Consider the following 19,123-nt stretch of genomic DNA (forward strand, 5'->3'; position numbering starts at 1 on the left):
TGTGTATCCATTGGTCCACAGATTTCCTTTGGCACTGAGAAAAGGCCAGGAATGCCAGCAATGCAAAACCACATCTGGTGGTGGTCAGCGAGGTGAACCAAGTCTAATCCACGTTATGGTGCTATCACCAGAGAGAAAGTTGCTGCCAATAGTAGCTTTAACATCAGTCCAACTCGAGGAATTTCACAGCAGGCCACATTTCCTAACTGAAATTGTCCCAATGTCCATTAAGTTTTTGATCATCTATGTCATTACTATTCTGAAAACCTTCCACTCCCTTAAGAACTGGACTTTTAGGTATGACACAGATATTAGCTGAACAGAAGGATATTTCAGCCAGTATGTTTTTTATATTGGTATTGGTTTATTATTGTCCCATGTACAGTGAAAAACTTGTCTTGCATAACAAGAAGATTTTTAGCAAGACTTCAATGGCAATACAGTCTAAAAATTTAAGTCTTGTTTTATTTTGCAGCAAGGTATAAGATAAGACATCTTTACTAGTCACATGTACATTGAAACACACAGTGAAATACATCTTTTGCGTAGAGTGTTCTGGAGGCAGCCCGCAAGTGTCGCCACACTTCCAGCGCCAACATAGCTGCTGTGTGTTTACTAGGAAGCCAAAACTTCCTAATCTGTTCGTCATTGGAATGTGGGAGGAAACCGGAGCACCCAGAGGAAACACATGCAGACACAGGGAGAATGTACAATCTCCTCACAGACAGCAGCGGGAATTGAACCTGGGTTGCTGGTGCTGTAATATACAATTATATGTATTTGTGTAGATTTATATGATCTATAGCCAAGACATGGAAGGCTATGTATCAAATGCAGGTAAATGGGACTTGTATAGATACAACGATCAACATGGACATGGAGGGGGCCAAATGCCCTGTCTCTGTGCTGTACAACTCTGTGACTCTGAGACTCTATTTATATGATAGCTTTCACATCCAACGAGATTTACAACCAATTAAATATTACAGAAATGTCAGCAAAGCTTGAGGGAAAGGCATGTACCGCATAGATGAGCAAATCTAAGTGCTCCTACTGAGATGTTTAAAGAATTACCAAAATCAGATTTGACCGTGGGCAACTGCAAGTTCTCAACTCAGCCCTAATTGATCTTTGTGAATGACATAAAGTTTTTATTTGTCCCAGAAGTTAAACGAGAAGAGAGACAATGTTTATCCTTCTGTAGGTACTGATGGCCCCTTAATTCAAATGTGGATGTGAGCCAATTCATGTGTTTCTTGATGATTATATATTTATTCAAATAATCTCACAGAAGTCTTGCTAATGAGATTTAGAACATTAGTTGCTGTTGTCCTTGCTCAATCTATGAAACAAATTGGAATCATTAAGAAGGTCATTAGTCACAAATGAACGAGGGTGAGTGTGGGGTAGCAGTAATTTTTTAACTTATTCCAAACAAATTGAAACATTGCGTCCTTGAAATGAAGTAAAGCCTGGGTGAACTTTGTAAAGAGGTTGGAAGGGAGGGATAGCAGTGAGTGTCATGGCACAGAGGAAGAGGGTAAGGGTTGAGTAGAGGCAACAACTGAGCATGAAATGGACATAAAAGACGATTTTCCATTCTGCGTTTCTCTGCTCATTAGCAACAATCAACATACATCTGCCAAAGTGTGTGTTGTCTCCAGCTCCTTGAATCATTCTTGCATGATAATGAGTTTTTGAGTAGCATTGTTCTGAGAGTTCATTAATGGGTAACAGTCAGCAGGCCTGCGTAATGTTGAGTACGGTGTTTGTTAATCCATTGCCAAAGAAACATAGGAATGCCTGGGAACTTTTGAGATTTGTCCCAGAGTAATTTCTGCAAACTACTGACACTCCAGGAAGTAAACATTGAGTTGGAGATGGAAACCTCGATCTGCAACATCTCCTCATCACCAGCTCCCTATCCTCCCCACTGCTTCCCTCACCTAAGACACGCATGCATATCCAGAGTCTTGCTCTCAGTGAAGGATGGAGTTTAAGAGTTCCCGAAGTATGAACACGGCAACCTATGCTATGGCTAAGGAACAGAAAGTACACAGCAAACCAAAAACCTTCAAAAACTATTTAAGAAAAGACAGAAAAGGGGACATTTTATTTATGTACAAGCGCCAAGCAGGTTGAAGCCCTGGGTCCTTGACCCACCCATGATCTTTGATTCCAGCAGGGAAAACCATCAATTGCTGCGTTAGTGTGGCATTTCCTAATGCAAATTTTGTTGCGTCCCCTGTAAGTAAGATCGTCATTTTATGCTGATTCATAAGACTGTAAGAATAGGAGCAGAATTAGGCCATTCAGCCCATCGAGTCTGCTCCGCCATTCAACCATGGCTGATTATTTTTCTTTTAAATCCATTCTCCCTCCTGCTCCCCTGGAGGGGAGAAGGCAGGAGAATGGAGTGAGAAATAACAGATAGATATTTATTTATTAATCACATGTACATCGAAACACACAGTGAAATGCGTCTTTTTGCGTTACTGAGAATGTGCTGGAGGGCAGCCCGCAAGTGTCGCCACTCTTCTGGCGCCAAAACAGGCTATGTTGAGGTTTATCCAGTCCTGCTGTGAACTGGAGTTGAAATTACATCCAAAAGAATAAATAAAATTTGTTAAAAATAACTCTGATAGTGGTGCGCAGAATCGATACAATAACATCTTTTGGGATGTAAACTCACAGCCAGGTGTCTGGTGGTCTGTACATTGCTCCAATTCCAAACAAAGGTGGGTAACTTGGAAATGTACTTTTCATCTGGCTTAGTAAGATAACCAAATTCAAAAAGATAACAACAGAAAATTCCTACAAAGGGTCTGGGACCTGAAATATTCACTGTTTCTCTTTCTGAAGATTCTGCCTGACCTGCAGTGTGTTTCTCGCATTTTTGCCTCTTATAGCCAGGTTATCAGTTGCCTTATGTTGGCACAAGGAAGGTGACTCCATCTCGGGGTAACTTTGGAGAGAATTGTAGAAATTTACAGGACAGGAAGAAACTATTGGTTCCTTGATCTCAATGCTAGATGTAAGATAAGCGCCAATCTTGCTAGCAACACCCAGTTCCTGAATATGATGTGTTTTTTAAACAATCTTCAGATGCCTTGTTAAAAACTGACCTGTTTAAATAGCACTGTTATGAACACAGCCTTGCCAATGGAAAAGGCAGCACAGTGGTGCAGCAAGTAGGGCTGCTGACTCACAGCTCCAGTGACATGAGTTCAATCCTGATATCTGCTGCTGTCTGTGTGGTGTTTGCATGTTCTCCCTTTGACCGCTTGTCTTTCCTCCAGATGATCTGGTCTCCTCCCACATCGCAAAGATGTGCAGCTTGGGAGGTTAATTGGCCACTGTAAATTGCCCCTGGTGTGTAGATAAGAAGTAGAATCTGAGGGGAGTCGATGGGAATGGAGGAAGAATAACGGACTGGGGCAATGGCACAGTGGATAGAGCTGCTGCCTCACAATGCCAGAGACCCAGATTCAATCCTGACCTCCGGTGCTATGTGGTGTTTGTCCCTGTGACTGCCTAGGTTTCCTCCACATCCCAAAGACGTGCAAATTGGTAGGTTAATAGGCCACTGTAAATTGCTCCTAGTAAGGGCAGGCACGGTAGTGTAGCGGTTAACGCAACACTATGACAGCACCAGCGACCCGGGTTCAATTCCGGCCGCTGTCTGTAAGGAGTTTGTACGTTCCCCCCGTGTCTGCGTGGGTTTCCTCCGGGTGCTCTGGTTTCCTCCCACATTCCAAATACGTACGGGTTAGGAAGTTGTGGGCATGCTATGTTGGCGCCGGAAGCGTAGTGACACTTGCGGGCTGCGCCCCAGAACACTCTACGCAAAAGATGCATTTCACTGTGTGTTTCGATGTACATGTGACTAATAAAGATCTTATCTTATATAGGCGAGTGGTAGATTCTGGGAGGAGTTGATGAGAATGCAGGGAGAATAAAAAATGGATTTAATGTAGAATTAGTGTAAATGGGTGGTTGATGGTCAGTACGGACCCAGTGGGCCAAAGGGTCTGTTTCCATGCTGCATGACTTTCTGAAAAAGAAGTTATTTTTAAGTTACAGGGTACAACTTTTACAATTAGGTCACTGTACAGACTGCCAGCTAAGTGTGTCATGTTATTCAGCTCGTCACTGGCCAGGAAGCTAAGATCAGCACCAGAACCATCTGAAAACCTGGTGATGAAACCCCGCTGTGTTATCAAGTCGCAGAGTTTCCAATCCCTTATTTCTCTTATCGCCCTCCCATTCTGCATATCTTTGGGATGTAGGAGGAAACCAGAGCACCTAGGGGGGGAAACCCCCACCATCACAGGGAGAACCTGCAAACCCTACTCAGGCAACGGTGGAGATCAGGATCGAACTCAGGTCACTGAAGATGTGAGATAGCAGTTCTACCTGCTGTGCTGTTGTGCTGCCCTCCCTCCTCCACTTGCAATGCTGTGGATACCCTGGTGGATCAGTTTCCTCAGGACAGACGTGAGGAGGATCAGTGTAAGAAGTGGCTGCAGAACACATTGTCCAACTGCCAAAATCTATCTGATATTATATACTGTGCCAGACCAGTTCATGGGCCTCTTGTGTGGAATCACAAATTCAGAAGGAAACCAACCAGAATTCAACAACCCCCTTCCTGGTCAAGCAGTTTCACTCCGTCTGCCGGAACAGCCAGCATCTCCCAGTGGCCCACCATTTTAATTCCACTTCCCATTCCCACGCTGACATGTCTGTCCACAGCCTACTCTGCTGCCAAGTTGAGGCTAAACACAGATTAGAGGAACGACACCTCATATTCCGCCTTGGTAGTCTCCAACCTGACTGCATTAACATCGATTTCTCTGGTAACCACACCCCCCTGTCCTCCTCCCACCCAACCCCCTTTCGTTTTCCCTTATCCCTCTGGCCCCTTTACTCCTTCTCTTTCCCCTACCCCGCCCTCATGACCTGCCGATCACGCACACCTTCCTTCCTCTGGTTTCCCACCACCTTCCCTTTATTCCATGGTCCTCTGTCCTCTCCTATCAGATTCCATCTTGTTCAGTCCTTTGCCTCTTCCACCCATCACCTCCCAGCTTCTCACATCATTCCCCCCTCCCCACCTGCCTACCTTCCCCCTCTCACCTGTATTCACCTGTCACCCACCAGCTCGTGCTCCTCCCCCTCCTCCCACTGTTTTATTCTGGCTTCTGCCTTCTTCCTTTCCAGTCCCGATGAAGGGTCTCAGTCCAAAATGTCGACTGTTCATTTCCCTCCATAGTTGCTGCCTGACCTGCTGACTTCCTCTAGCATCTTGTGTGTGTTGCTCCAGATTTCCAGCATCTGCAGTATCTCTTGTGTCTCCTTTTCTTAGTTCACAAGATGAAGAGTAGAAGTTTATTGATGAAACTTCTGATCTTGCTACACTCCCAATAATGAAGCAGCCAGTCCATGGCAAGTTTGGTGATTGCCCTGTGACAGTCACAATACATAATTGTGGAATCATGGTCATTTGTCCAAGGGAAACCCACTTCTCTTCTCACTGATCTTCAAAGCAATATCATCAGCATGTGTCCTGCCAGTAATATCTTAGAGCTCACCATTAAGAAAGCTGAAAACAGGGGGAAAAACTTCTGTTTGTGCAGCAACCTCCCAAGGTCACAAAGCATTTCATCACAAATAAAGATGTTTTGATATGCAACCAGTCTGAATCCAGTGAATTGCAGGAAGAAAAATGTGCATAGAATGCTCCCACAACGAGCAAAAAAATAATGCTCATATATTTAATTTTTGTAATAACTGTTAGGTTTGATAATGAGAAGAGCTCCCCTAGTCCCTTTTCAAGAGTGCCCAAGATATTTTACAATATAAGGTTATATATTTTACAATATGTTTTGCAATACGATAAGATATCTTTATTGGTCATATGCACATTAAAACACACAGTGAAATCCATCTTTTGCATAGAGTGATCTGGGGCAGCAATTGTCACCACGCTTCCGGCGCCAACATAGCACGCCCACAACTTCCTAACCCGTATGTCTTTGGAATGGTGGAGGAAACCAGAGCGCCCAGAGGAAACCCACACAGACACGGGGAGAACGTACAAACTCCTTACAGACAGCGGCCAGAATTGAACCTGGGTCACTGGCACTGAGATAGTGTTATGCTGACCGCTAGACTAGCTACACTACCGTGCCTGCTTATAAGGAAAAATAAGGTTTCTCATTCAAAACATGTCACTATCAAAGGTGCAGGGCAGCAGTGAAGCATCAGCCTGCACTACACACATTTCTTATCATGGGATATGAAGTCACAGCCTTCAGATTCAGATACAGTGGTTTACGACTCTGACAGAAGTTGAAATGGGTCAAGCAAAATGAAAACCACAAGGATGTTTCATAAGCACCTGATAAAGGGAAGCTGTTTGGCAGACAGTCAATGCCAGCTGTCAGAGCAATCTGATCCATCCCGTTTTTCCACTTTTCGGTAACCTACTCTCACACACATGCCCATTAAAACCAACAACCCCTCCCCAAATTCCTCTCACCACCTGCATTAGGGGAAATTTACGGCGGCCAGTTAACCTACCAATTGCACGTCTTTGGGATGTGGGAGGAAAACGGAGCACCTGAAGGAAACCTTCATGGTCACAGGGAGAGCGTGCAAACTCTGCACAGATGGCACCTGGGGTCAGAATCAAACCTGGGTGGTTGAAGCCGTTCGGCAGCAGTACTACCTACCGTGTCCATCCTAAGTAAAGCTAGAGAATAAATTCCACAACATATGGCCCAATTTATGACCCTTCAGACTTTCACTGTGTATAGTACTAAGGTCAAGAGAATGATGCTTACAATACACCTGACCAGGAGTCTCCACGACACCACTCACAAAGCTTGACTCCATCCAGAAGAGGGCAGTGAGATAATTGATATATCTGTGAGTCTGAATAATATCCACTATCAATATATGTTATTGCTTCAGGTGTGATCGAAGGGGAAGTCGGGAGAACACGCACCAGTCTTCATTGAGGGGTCAGTGGTGGAAAGGGTGAGCAGCTTTAAGTTCCTGACTGTCAACATCCCTGAGGATCTGTCCTGGGCCCAACACAGTGATGCAATAATGAAGAAGGCATGCCAGCGGCTCTACTTTATTAGGAGTTTGAGGAGATTTGTTATGTCACCAAAGACTCTTGTAAATTTCTACAGACAGCATTCTGACTGGTTGCATAACAGCCTAGTATGGAGGCTCCAAAGCACAGGATCACAAGGGGCTGCAGAGAGTTGTAGACTCAGCCAGCTCCATCACGGGCACAACCCTCCCCACCATCGAGGGTATCTTCAAGAGTTGCTGCCTCAAGAAGGCGGCATCCATCATTAAGGACCCTCACCACCCGTGACATGCCCTCTTCTCATTACTACCATCAGGGAGGAGGTACAGATGCCTGAAGACCCACATTCAATGCTTTAGGAATAGCTTCATCCCCTCTGCCATCAGATTTCTGAACGATCCATGAACTCATAAACACTACCTCATTATTCCTTTTTTGCACTATTTATTTACCTTGCAATTTATATAAGTTTTGTCTTTGCACTGTACAGCCGCCACAAAACAATGAATTTCCCATCATATAAGACAATGATAATAAACCTGATTCTGATCCTGAACTCAATGCAATGCAACAGCTCAACAAGGTTACACCAAGAGCACCATCCTGCTAAACAATGCCATGTGTATACCTTCACACCCTCGTTCACTTCACAGACAATCTGCCTTGATAGAGGTGTACAAGATGATAAGAGGCATAGATCGAGTGGACAGTCAGAGACTTTTTCCCAGTGTGAAAATGGCTAACACGAGGGGGCATAATTTTAAGGTGATTGGAGGAAGGTATAAGGGGGATGTCAGGGGTAAGTTTTTTACACAGAGAGTGGTGAGTGCGTGGAACGCACTGCCGGCAGAGGTTGTGGGGGCAGGTCCATTAGGGACATTTAAGACACTTAGATAGACACATGAATGATAGAGAAATGGAGGGCTATGTGGGAGGGAAGGGTTAGATAGATCTTAGAGCAGGATAAAACATCAGCACAACATTGTAGGCTGAAGGGCCTGTACTGTGCTGTAATGTTCTAGGTTCTATGTTTTTAACATTGTCACCAAGTCACCTGCTCAGTGATCATCACCAGAACAGCAGCTATTCTAGAAGACTGGGCAGCATGGTGGTGCAAGGGGCAGAGCTGCTGTCTCACAGCGCCAGCTTCCCAGGTTCAATCCTGAATGTGGGAGTTTGCACATCCTTCCTGTGACAGCACTGGTGCTCCTGCTTCCTCCCACATCCCAAAGCAATGCGGGCTGGCCGGTTAATTGACACTGTAAATTGCTCCTGGTGTGTAGGAGAGTGATAGACTCCGGGGAGAGTTGACGGGAGTGCTGGGAGAATAAAATGGGAATGTTGTAGGATTGATGTAAATGGGTGCTTGATGATTGGCATGGACGTGGTGGGCCGAATGGCCTGTTTCCATGCTGTATGGCTCTATGACTCTCTATGAGGGTCAGAGGCTCTATGGCCCTCAGGCTTATCACCCCCACCTCAAAGATAAAACAAAGACATTTTATAAAACTTTAGTGAATCCCAAGATTGTTATTCCTGGCTTGTTACAGCCACCAAAAAGAGGCAACAGTAAGGGTCTCGGAACAATATACAGGAAGGGATTGTCAATAGTCCAGCACTCTGGTGTGAAGAGCCATTAGTTGATTCAAGTAATCAGTTTAAATGTAATCTGCCTCTGCACTGATTGTAAATCATTACCGAACGAGGCTGAGGTTATATAATACTCATCTGAAGTTCAAATTCGAACTCTATAAACATTCATTTCATATACAATATCAAATCAGGGTTTAATCACAAGGTTATAGTTAAACAAGGAAAAATTGCTTTAACTAAAAAGGTTAAATTAAAAGTAATTTTTAGTTGGTAATCATTATTTCTGACAGTTCATTTCTCATGTCTTATTTGCAGGTAAACAGTGTTCATTTGGAAATAATTTATTTTAAGATGTGATGCTATAGAGAGAATTGTGGAAGGGAGGGTGTTCAGATAGGGGATCAGGAGAGCTGGTAGATGATCAGGGAGGGATATGGGGTTCAGGCAGATGATGAAGGATCTGAATCAGAAGCCCTCTTGCTGACTGAGTCTCTAATGGGTAGAGCGAGATGGATGCCACAGAAACCTGTTATTTAATAACCATATGGTGATAGGTGTGAAAAAAACCCTCCTGAAACCTCCTGGAATCTACTTACTTATGCAATCAAGGAGCTACAAATTTTTTGCAATCTAATTACTGATCTGGGTTACATGCAGCTGACATGCCAGTGTTTCCAAACAAACTGATGGCAGGGTGTGGAAACCAATTTCTGTCCCAGACCTCTCTACACCTACCACCGACATGGCCCTCAGCAACACTCTCCTCTCACACAGAAACAGAATACAGAAAAGTCCACCTCACTGCCAATACTGAAGATTTTATATGTGGGTTTATTGGCCAAAACCATAAGCTCCCTGCCTAACACTGCCACTGAGTTGGCCGGCTTTGTGTCTGTTTGTGGGTTTAATTGTGCACTAATACCCTTCAGGGATTTTATCTGCAGGGTTGGTAACAGTGTGCACAGAAATATATATTTGGGACTGAAAAAACAAGAGCATCAGCTCCCATGAAAGATGGAATAGATTAAATTTGTCAACAGAACATGATGTGCTATTGAAAACAGCCTGAAACTAAAACTGTATTCAAAGCTCTTCAAAAAGAATGTGATTACACTTGAGGCATTAGGAGAAGATTAAATTAAGTTATTAGGTTTAATACTCATAATTTAGATTATAAAACATTTCCCTGTGTTCAAAAATGCACACAGAGAAAATTTTCTTCAACATTTTGGAACAATAAAGGAAATTTGTGTCTTATTGCCTGAGTAGTCAGAACATTATGGACCCCATCTTATACTACCATGGACTTGTTTTTTTTTCACACTAATGTCTTGTTTAGCACAGTCTTTTTTCTCTATTGTCTTATGTAACATGTATAATTTAATTATGATTTATGCTCTGTGTGTCTGAATCTACATGCCTGTGATGCTGCTTCAAGCAAGTTTTTCATTGAACCCGTACTTCACCGAACTTGTGCGCATGTCAATAAGTTCGACTTGACTTGACTGTCAAGTTGAAAAACAAGATTTGGTGAGTCTGCCTTTAACACTGGCATCAGCTGTGCACATAAGGGCCAGGCATGTGACCTTCCACATGCGCCAAAGGGAGGGGTTGATGTCAGAGTTCAACAGAGTTCACTCAAGACTTTGTTGAGTGGTATACAGTTTGCTCCTGCCAGATAAGAAGCCAGCAAGTGATGAGGTGAAGGTACCATCTCTTGATGTTCTCTGAGCCCCCATGCCCATCTTCGCACCTCCTCTTTTGCAGATGGGGAGCACTGAGAAAGAGCACGACAACTCTACACTGTCCACCCCAGTGCACCCTGCAGCCTGTGGCCCTCATGCTGACATTAGTTAGCCTCATCACAGCATAATTGCAGTCGAGTCATTCCATAGCATGGAGGCCCTCTCAGTAGTTTACTGCCCGTCTACTTCTCACCCTTCAATACCTCAAAATGGATGAAAACTATGAGGATGATCTCTGAAAACAAGGAAGTCCCAATTTTGCAATTTTTTGGTGATCCTTGAATTGATGTTACAGAAAAATGCAACAATCATTTAATGTACCAAAAATGGGTGGAATCTAGGTTCTAGTCATGTGTCTAGGCATGTGGACATACTCTGATCCTATTGGACAGGCGAGCCACATGGTTTAGCTGTAACAATGTAACAGTTGATTGGAGCACTAAGTCTGTAACAGCTTAAAGACCTAATACATAAGTATCTTCTGTACATAAACCACTTCCTCTACCTTTTTCGATGTCCCTCAATGCATGCGTGGAAACACTAGTGGAGGCATGCTTGAAATCTTCTCAATGAGATGGAAAAGAGTAGTATGAACATACGTTGTTATAGTTTACATCCACTGTCAATAATTGTATATAAAATACCCCTCAATAATATTACAAGTACTTGGATACTGATCTGGTTGTTATTCGAACATCAGAAACTCAAGCAAAGTAGAGACGTATGTATCACTTCCATGGGATTGTTCTTGTTCCACTAGTGTAACTTCATCGGGAGCCAAAGTAATAACGGTTTCCTTGGTTGATGGAGGAGAGTAAGGAATGAATGTAGCTGTGGAAGCAGGTTTCCTGCCAGGTTACAGATGCAGAAGTGGAGCCTTCATCCAAACAAGTGATGTCATAAAAGACCACCAAGGTTAACTGTGGTTGCAGAATAAAGCTACATTTAAAGTCAATTTAGCACGAAGCTGTCTGCAATCTCATGAGGATAACCACCACTTCATGAAACTTTCTCTCCCATCTGTCTGGGTGAAGAGTTTAGCAATGTAGAGATAGTGGTGATGCAGTGGTCAAATGACCAGGTTAGCAACCTAGAAGCCTGCAACCATAACCTGGTGACCCAAGTTTAAATTCTGCCATGGGATCTGTGAAACTTAAATTCCGTTAGTAATCTGGAATTTTTAAAGGAAGAACAGTTTGTCTTACCAATGATGACAAGGAAGTTCCTAGGTTGTTGCAAAAGCCCAGGAGTCCTTCAGGGGAGAATATCTGCCAACCTTATCTGGTCCTTTGTCAACTGTAGTCCTTATCAGCAGTCCTTTGTTACTCTAACCTTGTCTAGTGTAGTCTATATGTGACTCCATACCCACAGAAATGTAGCTGACACTTAATTGTCCTCTGGTCAGGTCAACGAGGGATGAGTAATAAATACATGCCTTGCCAGTGATGCCACATCCCAAAATATGAATAAATTCAAAAGTATATACTAATTTAGATGTAAATGCTGACAGATACTGGGCACTGGTGGTGGGAAGATGGAGGGTTTTAGTTACCAATTGGAAGGGGAACAGTATTGGTTCATAAGAATGGTAACTGAGAGAAAATCTGTAGTTCTCTTTGATTCTTCTCCATCCCAGGCCTTTCATATGGTCTGCACTCTTCATGGTGTAAGTATTGTCAAATATCGTGGAGTGCATTGTGTTGCTGCTGGGCATTTTTGAAAATGATCCATGATTTGATCCTGTCATCGCCAATAGCTGCCCACAGAAAGCTTCCATAAGAGAGTTGCATTTGCTGAGTCCCACTCTCAGTCACTTCAGGCTCGTCTATGTTTGCCATTTGTAATTGGAGCTGGAAGCACACTAGTCATTGGAGGTGATTCACTTCTGGCTCATTTCTGCACATTTGTTAACCAACTTCCCCTATTCGTTTTGTCAGAGCATTACGTTGGTTCATTCTGGTGATGTAGATGTTGAGGCAACCATACTGCAGCCAGAGGATATATGGTCTTTCTCACTGGTTTGTGAATCATTCCTGGATGTAGAATGTTGATGTTCTGGCATCCTCTAGAGTAACTATTAAATTAAAGAAAGAACCATTTTGTTTACCGGAAACACCATTTGCTTGTAGCAGAATGTATAGCTTTGTAGTTTTGCCTTATTTTTTACTTCACCCACTCTTAACTCTTCTGTATTCAAAATGTGCATTGAGAGTCAGCAACTTGTCTTCACTCTTCATAGTGTAGGTATTGCTCAATATTGTGGAATGCATAATATGGACTGGAGTGGGCATGGCAAAGGAGAGACTCCACTGTGACTGCCAACGTAATCAACATGGTGATGTCGGATCCAAATCTTTTGCCCCATGGTACTGAGTGGCTAAAAATAAAAATTGACAAAATTTGTTGTTTCTTTCACATTTTGCTTTTATTTATTTCCTTGTAAATTCCATAAGAGCAAATTTTATTCAATATCTCAAATTTTGGGTCGTGATTTGTGAATTCTGTAGTCAAATTTCCATTACCCAAACTGTTGTAACATGGAGGTCACCTGTATTTCCCTATCTAACATCACTGTAAGGACTGCAGCAGTTCAGGAAGGCAGCTTGCCACCATTTTCACAAAGCCAGTGAAGAATGGACATTAAATGAGAGTTTTGCCAATCATATCCTGAAGAATAGTTAAACAAATATTGCAGTATACTGAGCAGGCTACACTTCATCGTATGATTGAATCATCCTGCATCCTGACCCTGTTAGCTTGCTGACAATTTAGACTCCCACCATTCAGTCTAAAAATCAAATTGCTTCTGATTCTGTCTCAACTTCATCCTTTATTAACATCTTAGGAATTTTATTCAGGCAACCTCTGCCAAGAAACAGAAAACAAGGAAAACAGTTATCACAATTTGACCTGAAAAACTCTTAGTTTTTGTAATGTTAAGGGAAATAGCTTTAAAGCCCACCTCCTTAACATTGCAACCACTTTCATCTAACAACTTATGAAAAAGATTGTGAAATGCAAAGGATGTTTTCTTCCAAAGCAAAACCCTTAAATGTAATTCTTTTCTTTTAAAACATGATCAAATATTGGCAAAATGGGGTATCTATGAAAGATTGAGACAGATAAGTCTACTTGACATTATTCCTTTAGATGTCAGACCAGAGGAGATAATGAAAGAAGATTACAAAGTCCATCACAACTCACGCTGATGAGATCAGTACTTGAAGTCAGGCAACCCCATGTTACAGCCGTTTGGGTAACAGAAATTCGCCCTTACAGAATTCATAAATCATGACCAAAATTTTGAGATGGGGAATAAAATTCACTTCACAGAATGCATGTTTGAAGAAAAGTAAACAAATAAACACAATTTTTCTTTTCAACTCACTTGACACATGCAGATAACGTGGCTTGGATTTACAGAAAATCATGATATGGACTGTTTTCTAGGTATGCAACCCCAATGTAGTGCAATTCTGGTTGCCACACGATAGGAAAGATGCAGAAAAGATTCATAATGATGTTGCATGGACTGGAGGACTTGGGTCGTAAGGGCAGATTGATTAGGTTGGGACTGCGAAGGAAGGTGACATATATAAAATTATGAGGGGCAGAGATAGGGCAGATGATCACATTCTTTTTCCCAGGATAGGGGAGACTAAAACTAGAGATCATGGGTTTAAGATGAGAAGGGAATGATTTATAGGGGATCTGAGGGGTATGTTTTTCACACAGAATATGGTGGGTATAAGGAATGAGCTGCCACAGGAGCTGGTAAAACATGTTTTAAAATTTGGACAGGTACATGGATAGGAATAATTTTGTGGAATATGAGACAAATGCAGGCAAATGGGATTAGCTTGGATAGGCATCTTGGTCAGCATGGACTAGTTAGGCCAAAGGACTCTGTGAGTCTATGAATCAGGATAAAAAGAACAATAGACAAATATACTGTGACTAATTATGAAATATATTAGGTATTGGTATATTATTGTCATTTGTACCGAGGTACAGTGAAAAACTTGTCTTGCATACCAATCATACAGGTCAATTCATTACACAGTCCAGTTACATTGAGTTAGTACGGAGTTCATTGATGCAGTACAGGTAAAAACAATAACAGTACAGAGTAAAGTGTCACAGGTACAGAGGAAGTACAGTGCAGGAAGACAATAAGGTGCAAGGTCACAACAAGGTAGATTGTGAGGTCAAGAGTCCATCTCATCATCTAAGGGAACCGTTCAATAGTCTTATCACAGTTGGATAGAAGCTGTCCTTGAGCCTGGTGGTATGTGCCCTCAGGCTCCTGTATCTCTTGCCCAGTGGGAGAGGGGAGAAAAGAGAATGACCCGGGTGGGTGGGGTCTTTGATTATGCTGGCTGCTTCACCAAGGCAGCGGGAAGTAAAGACAGAGTGGAGGCTGGTTTCCGTGACGCGCTGGGCTGTGTCCACAACTCTCTGCAGTTTCTTGAGATCCTGGGCAGAGCAGTTGCCATACCAAGCTGTGATGCATCCAGATAGGATGCTTTCTATCATGCATTGATAAAAGCTGGTGAGTGTCAAAGGGGACATACTGAATTTCTTTAGCCTCCTGAGGAAGTAGAGGCGCTGGTGAGCTTTCTTGGTCGTGGCATCTACGTGATTGGATCAGGACAGGCTATTGGTGATGTTCACTCCTATACTAGATGGCAGCATATATGAACAGTTAGCAATAGGAAGCGGACCAGATATGACTGGAGCAGACAGGAGGACCACTGCACATTTTAGAATGATGGGATTTAGCACCAATAAAACACAAGTACAATGAGGAGTCCTCTGTCACAAAATTATGAATAGCATCATTGGAAGCCACCTAGGGTCATAACCACATCTGGTTGGCTGCCAATTGCATGTCATTGTATTTAAAATGTGTAAAACTCCATGTTTGTTGATTCTCTGGGAGATGCTTCCACCTGATCTCCCCTGCACGCATACCGGTACTAAGGTTGATTGGATAAAGACTTGTTACGCCAGTGCTTCTCAATTCAGGATGGGTCTTCACCACAACAATAAAGGCAGAATAAAGTGCCCTGAAGATGTGCATGAGGATGTCGAATGGGGACCAAGTAGCACACCAAATATTTGCACCTCGTGTCTTGCTTTGATTTTTCACTCTCATTTTCTAATAATAACCTGGTTGCAAACTCTGAAGGGGGAAACACTACAATATTCTTTGATAAGGTGGGTGTGTGAACTGCTGGGAAGTAATTAAGACAGGTCCTAATTTTAAATACTTTACTTCAAGTAGAAATAAGCACACTGTTAGTGTAATACCTTACAATTTTTTTTGCAGAGAAGGACATACATAAACCATCAACACACAGCATACATCTATTTTTCACACAAAATCAACTAAAATAAGTTCGTGTCACAGACCATTATAAACTAGTGTATCACTGATTCAATCTGACAGCTCATTATATTGCTTTCCAGGGTTAACATGATACAGTTTAATTTCACTGCTGGGTTTTACACTGGATAGAACCATGTAAACAGCTCTTTGCCTGATCAAGCAAATCATTTTCCAAAATCAAATTTACGATGTGGCAAACACAGTTAGCATTTCTCATGTTGATTTGTCAGTGTTAATACAGCAAATGTGCAAACGTTTGAAAAACTAATGTTTGTGCATTTTGAGTCAATAGAAAGCAGAAAACTCAGATAGGTCAAAAAATGCTCCACAGTGAAGGCACTCCCCTTGCTCAAAACTTCAATAAGACATTCTGTTAGCTTCTCCATACCTTCACAGTAAAACTCCCACTAAACTATCTATATATTTCCACTGCTCAGACTTGTCCAGTCTCAGATGATAGTTCATTGTTGCCAGCACCATTAGAATGATCAGTCTACACAGACTCTCTAAAATAAAAACAGTAAATGCTGGAAACACTCAGCAAGTCAGGCAGCATCTATGAAGAGAAAAACAGAGCTAACGTTTCAGATCAAAAGCCCTTCATTGAAGTCTTCCATATTACACTTTAGCTCTATTTCTCTTCCCACAGGTACTGCCTGACCCGCTGAGTGTCTCCACCATTTTCTATATTTATTTCAGATTTCCAGCATCTGCAGGTTTTTTTTAAATTTTCGACTATTTGATCATCTTGAAAGCAAATTATATGTGAAAGTTTTGCCATAAAGGTTTTAGAAGGAATTTTGCTATGCGGAGAGTTTAGAAATTGTATCCAGTAAGTCAACCTCAATGTGCACTAACTATATGATAAAATTTCAATAAGAAAACAAGGAAGGAAATTGAAGACAGTCTGCGAGTTATAGAAAGACTATGATTTTCTGATCAGGTATGTGCATTTGATATATTGATATACAGATGACTGCAGATATCGACAGAGCAACTCTGTGCAACGTCTGCCTGGAGATGATTTTGGATCATGCATACACAGCCCATTGTTGCATGGGTCACCCATGGACAGTGTCTAGGAGTCTACCTGGGTGTTGCTTAAAGACATCTTGCCTGAGCAAGTACCAGATTGTAGAGTCCAGGGTTGTAGACCCACCTTAAGAAGGTTCTCTGGTTCTCTTCAAGTAAAATATTCACCTCTCACAATGGTTCTCTCTCAAGCCCCCAATGTTTACTACCCCCTCCAAATCCACGTCACATCCCTGGCCTTTGTCCCCCCCCCCCCAAATCCAAACAAGACCCTTTGTTCTCCTCCCCCAAGCACTAAGCTCTCTGCCCATCTCCATGCACCACCCTACCTTCCTACCCAGATCCCTATTCTGACCCTCTCAAAACGACCCATTCTCTAACCTAAATCTTTCCATCATTCGCTTTGACCAAGAGGCCAAGCCTCTCCTACACTCCCTGGTCATTAACCCTCTCCACCCCACCTCCTAGCCTAGCCCTCACCAGCATCCGATTCATACAACACTCCCGATGACCAATCCTTGCGACCCCATATCCCCACCAACTCTGATTTGTTCCCAGCCCTTGCGTTCCGTTGCATGCCTCGCATGATCCGCACCTCACCCAAGTTCAGCCCAAACCTACAACCTGCTCACTTCTGTTTTCACAAACCGAAGTGCATGAAGAAGTACAGTAAAATCTCCAATAATCCACTATCAGACAATTCAGATGTCCCAATGGTACGGCATCTGTCTCACCAGGTAATGTTTGCCTCATTCCCTTCAGGCACTGGGCCCTGGTTCGCCATGTTCCATTTAAATTCACCTGGCTACGCAGCATTTATTATTATATCACTAGGTAACATCTAAAAAAAGTTAATTGAAAGTGTGTTGTGATATTAATAGAAATGACGTCCAATGGTCTGGAAAATCTACCAGTCTGTATGTCTTTGCACTCTATTGCTGCCGCAAAACAACAAATTTCACGTCATATAAGATAAGATAAGATATCTTTACTAGTCACATGTACATCAAGACACATAGCGAAATGCACCTTTTGCGTAGAGTGTTGTGGGGGCAGCCTGCAAGTGTCGCCACGCTTCCGGCGCCAACATAGCATGCCCACAACTTCCTAACCCGTACGTCTTTGGAATGTGGGAGGTACGTCTTTGGAATGTGACAGGTAAGTCCCCGGGGCCTGACATTAAGGCAGATAAGTCCCCGGGGCCTGACAGAATATTCCCCAGGCTGCTCCGTGAGGTGTGGGAGGAGATTGCTGAACCGTTGGCTAGGATCTAAGTCCTCATTGTCCACGGGAATGGTACCGGAGGATTGGAGGGTGGTAAATGTTGTCCCCTTATTCAAAAAAGGTAGTAGGGATAGTCCAGTGAATTACAGACCAGTGAGCCTTACGTCTGTGGTGGGAAAGCTGTTGGAAAGGATTCTTAGAGATAGGATCTATGAGCATTTGGAGAATCATGGACTGATTAGGGACAGTCAGCATGGCTTTGTGAAGGGAAGATCATGTCTCACAAGCCTGATAGGTTTCTTTGAGGAGGTGACCAGGAAGATTGATGAGGGTAGTGCAGTAGATGTGGTCTACATGGTTTTTAGTAAGGCGTTTGACAAGGTGCCACATGGTAGGCTTCTTCAGAAGGTCAGAGGGCATGGGATCCAGGGATGCTTAGGCGTGAGGATTCAAAATTGGCTTGCCTGTAGAAAGCAGAGGGTTGTGGTGCAGGGAGTGCATTCAGATTGGAGGGCTGTGACTAGCGGTGTCCCACAAGGATCAGTTCTGGGACCTTTACTTTTCATGATATTTATTAATGACTTCGATGGGGGGTAGAAGGGTGGGTTAGCAAGTTTGCAGACGACACAAAGGTCGATGGCGTTGTGGATAGTGTGGAGGACTGTCGAAGATTGCAGAGGGATATTGATAGGATGCAGAGCTGGGCTGAGAAGTGGCAGATGGAGTTCAGTCCGGAGAAGTGTGAGGTGGTACACTTTGGAAGGACAAACTCCAAGGCAGAGTACAAGGTTAATGGCAGGATTCTGGGCAGTGTGGAGGAGCAGAGGGATTTGGGGGTTCATATCCACAGATCACTGAAAGTTGCCTCACAAGTGGATAGGGTAGTTAAGAAAGCTTATGGGATGTTAGCTTTCATAAGTCATGGGATCGAGTTTAAGAGCCGCAAAGTGATGATGCAGCTTTATAAAACTCTGGTTAGACCACACTTAGAATACTGTGTCCAATTCTGGCTGCCTCATTATAGGAAGGATG

This window comes from Pristis pectinata, chromosome 23 (assembly GCF_009764475.1).
Source record: "Pristis pectinata isolate sPriPec2 chromosome 23, sPriPec2.1.pri, whole genome shotgun sequence".
In the NCBI taxonomy this organism is placed as follows: domain Eukaryota; kingdom Metazoa; phylum Chordata; class Chondrichthyes; order Rhinopristiformes; family Pristidae; genus Pristis; species Pristis pectinata.